This window comes from Ochotona princeps, chromosome 2 (genome assembly GCF_030435755.1).
Source record: "Ochotona princeps isolate mOchPri1 chromosome 2, mOchPri1.hap1, whole genome shotgun sequence".
In the NCBI taxonomy this organism is placed as follows: domain Eukaryota; kingdom Metazoa; phylum Chordata; class Mammalia; order Lagomorpha; family Ochotonidae; genus Ochotona; species Ochotona princeps.
Window position 1 is genome coordinate 47,138,619 of NC_080833.1, and position 4,092 is coordinate 47,142,710.

A 4,092-nucleotide genomic window follows, 5' to 3' on the forward strand; every position below is an offset into this window, starting at 1 on the left:
TCCCAGGCCACAAGCAGGGAGCTGGATGGGAAGTAGAGCTGTGGGGATTAGAACCAACGCCCATATGGGATCCCAGCACGTTCTAGGACAGGACTTTACCTGCTAGGTCACGGCGCTGGGCCCCAATAAATATTTTTTATTAAAAAAAATAGACATATTGTCAATCACAATTATCTACCCTACCTAATCCCACTCTGTGGTTAAGCTATGACATAGAGCACACTGTAGAGTATGAGTGGTTGACCTCCATGACTGCATAGCTGACCAGAAACTATGACTCATTGCTGCTACCTAGCATTGCAAGAGAGCATCATACCACAAGCTACCACCCTGAGAAAACATCAAACTTTAAAATTTGTAGTGTCAACTGCACCATTGTAAATTTGAAAAGACTGAGTAAAATCATTCTAATCCAAGTATAAATCATACATACACCAATGTACATGTATGGGATGCTTACTCAAAAATGCCTTACTGTGAGGCTGGCATTGTGCCATATCATGTTAAGCCTTGGCCTGCAAGAGCCAAAATCCATATCTGAGTTCTGTTTTGAGGCCCAGCTGTTCCAATTCCGATCCATCTCCCTGCTAATGCATCTGGGAAAGCAGTAGAAAATGGCCCAAGTGCTTGGGCCCCTGTCACACATGGGAGACTTGGATAGAGTCTAGGCTCCTGGTTTCAGCCTGGACCAGTCCCAGATTAGGGGTCATCTGGGAAATGAAGCAGCTGATAAAAGATCTTCTCTCTGTATCTATGCCTTTCTATTGCTCTGGCTTTCAAAATAAATAAATCCTTTTTTAAAAAATGCCTTTCTGATAGGGTGCCTTATTTGGAGACCACTACTGTAGTGCCTTTTATCTGTTACACTGCTATAGCACAGCAGTACCAAGTCAGACCCTCTGTGTGGCCTCTTACACACCTGCTGAGACTCTTCAGGGGCCAGAGCAAGAGACAGATGAGTGTAATTACTGCAGGAGGATTAAGCACTTCAGCCTAGAATTTGTAGACACTACACATTGGTCTTCTTTCCTACCAAAGATGTACTGGCTTGCGGAGGCTGGTTTCATCTGTCCCATGTCAGGGACCTTGGGCTTCCTGGAGGCAGAAGTAAGCAGGTCTCTGCAAAGATGGGATCCTATGCTCAAGGATCAGGTAAAAGCCCTTCCTGCGTCTCCCTTGCATTCTGCATTATTTATGGCCCAGGATCATGAAGTTGCTAAAGGATCACATCACAAATGAAATTTGCTGAGCAGACAAGGCTAGATTAAGGCCAAAAGTGACTACATAGATGTCTCAGGGTATTGGAGAAAAATGGGTAGGTGTGGAAGGACACTGCTCAGAAGGAGAAGGGGGCTTTAGGACACGTTTTCAATGAGGTTACTTGTTAGCAACGAGAGTATAGAGTACTGCCACTTTAAGTGCACTGGCAGGGAGAGAGAGAGCCAGGGTAACGGACTGGGATCATGGAGGTAGCAGAGGCAGCTAATGCGCACTGTGCGCTCCCCTGGGTGGGGACATTTGTACTTGGCTTGACAAACTGGGGTCTCAGTGTGGTGCCTTGCAAGCAGAGAAGGCATAGTTTGTTTTGTTTTTTTCTAAATGATGCTGATCCAAAGCTGTGAGCCAAGAGCTTCTCTCAGTCTCCCACATGTCTGCAGGGGCCCAGGTCCTTGGTGCATCCTTTACTGCTTTCCAGGCCTTAAGCTGGAAGCTGTATCAGAAGTGGAGCAGCTGGTACATGAACAGGTGCCCAAAGAGGAGAGGGAAGATTCTTTTGCTACACTACCTCACCGGCACCTGTGATTACCTTCTTTACCTGTCATCATTCTTGATGTAGATAATGTCCTTGATAAGACAGCTTCTCCATTTGTCTCTTTTTCTCTGTAAAAATCTTCCTTTTGAATAAAAAAATGTCTTAAAAAAAAAAACAATGACTTATTTTGTGGCAGTACTAAAAACCAAACCCCTTTTCCCTGTGGAATCACCATGGCAGTTGGGACCCTGTTCACACACCCTGAAAACTGAAAATCCTTTAAGGCCCTCATCACTGCTCAGCACAGCAGGGCTCAGGTCCTCTTACTTTCTACACCACTCTGCTTCCACTTTGGTTAGACTAACTGAACCCCTGAATTGCTCCACAAATTCCCTGGTGGCAAGGTTCCAGCATTTGTAGGTGACAATGGATCCTGAGTGTTGAAGAGCAATGCCATTGCTTGCTCTTCAGACAAGGCTAGATTAAGGCCAAAAGTGACTACTCAGATGTCTCAGGGTATTGGAGAAAAATGGGTAGGTGTGGAAGGACACTGCTCAGAAGGAGTAGGAGCAATGCGCAGCTGTGGGGGGTACTTCAGAGGCTGCCACTCAGAGGGGGCACAGTGAGTGAGCTCTGCTGATAGTGATGGAATAGCTCCAGCCAGCTCCTTGACTCCCCACCTTGGACATCATGTATCACAACAAACAGGCCACTGGAGAATACAAAGGAGGAGGTGAAGTGAATTCTGGGGCTGCTGGATGCTCACATGAGGCCAAGGACTTTCCTGGTGGAAGAGCGAGTAACCTTGGCTGACATCACAGTTGTCTGTACCCTGTACCCTGTTGCGGCTTTTCTCAATACCAACTGCTGGTTCCCAACTTGAATTAACCAGTCCCAGTTTGGGGCTGTATAGAGGGAGGTGAAGTTGTATGAGAAGATGGCCCAGTTTGATGCTAAAAAAAAAATTTATAGAGAGCCGGCTGAGAAAGAATACCCCATGGAAAGAGAAGGGCTCAAAAGAGAAGCAAAGTCCCAGGCTGAATGGAAAGAGGAGAAAAAGACAGCTGCCCCAACTCCTGAGAAAGAAATAGATGTGTGTGAGCAGGCCTCGGCCACTGAGCCTAAGGCCAAGGAACCTTTACACATCGTTCTAAGGGTACCTTTGTCTTGGGTGAGTTTAAGTACAAGTACTCCACCAAGGACACCTGTCTGTGGCACTGCTATATTTCTGGGAATGTTTTGACAAGGATAGCTGGTTCCTGTGATACACCAAATACCATTTCCTGAGGAGCTCAAAGCAGATTTTAATGAGCTGCAACCTCAGCACTGGAATGTTCTAGCAGTTGGATAAGCTGAGGAAGAATGTCTTTGCCAGTGTCATCCTCTTTGGAACCAACAATAGCAGCTCTATTTCTGGAATCTGGGTCTTCCGAGGCAAAGAGCTTGCCTTTCCGCTGAGTCCAGATTGGCAGATGAAGTATGAGTCGTATACATGGGAGAAGCTGGATCCAAGCAGCAAGGAAATCCAGATGCTGGTTCAGGGGTACTTTTCCTAGGAAGGAGCTTTCCAGCATGTGGGCAAAGCCTTCAATCAGCTCAAGATCTTCAGGTGAGCACCTCTTGATGTCACCTAGCTAGTTGCACCTGCCATTCAGGAAATGGGGACCATTAAAGGAAGAGAACATTGAAAAAAAAATGTCACAGTGGCTGGTGCTGTGGCTCAACAGGCCAATCCACTGCCTGCAGCACTGGCATCTCATACAGGTGCTGGTTATAGTCCCAGCTGCTCCTCTTCTGATCCAGCTCTGCACTTACAGCAGAGGGGAAACAGCAGAAGATGGCTCAAGTTTGGGCTCCTGCACCTACATGCGGAACCAGAAGAAACTCCTGGCTTCTTGCTCTTGGCTCCAGTTTGGCTCAGCTCTGGCCATTGCAGCCATGTGGGAAGTGAACCCGCAGATTGAAAACCTCTCTCTTTCTGACTCTCCTTTTCTATAAATTTGCCATTCAAATAATAAAGAAATCTTTTTTTTTAAAGAAGAAACAGAATAGTGATGAAATATCAATAAAGGACTCTGGGGATGACGGTGATGAGTCCTCATCAGGTCCCTGGTCCTTGAACTAGGGTCTTAAAAGACAGGAGTGAAGGATGGAACAGAGCAGAAGAAACTCAGGAATTCCTAAATGGGCTTGACCCAGAAAAATACTCACACCCTTTATAAGAGAGGACAAGCTAAATTACAGAGAAAAAGCCTCTGTATATATTTAGTGATCACTATGTGTTAGACATTGCGCTTATAGCCTGTATGCATTGTGTCATTTGATCTTCTCAGCATTTC

The 4,092-nt window shown here is 46.0% G+C and overlaps 1 pseudogene; it reads left to right on the forward strand.

The window, feature by feature from the left end:
- The first annotated feature begins 1,986 nt into the window (after nucleotides 1–1,986).
- On the forward strand, nucleotides 1,987–3,366 carry LOC101529458 (elongation factor 1-gamma-like; annotated as a pseudogene).
- The last annotated feature ends 726 nt before the right edge of the window (nucleotides 3,367–4,092 follow it).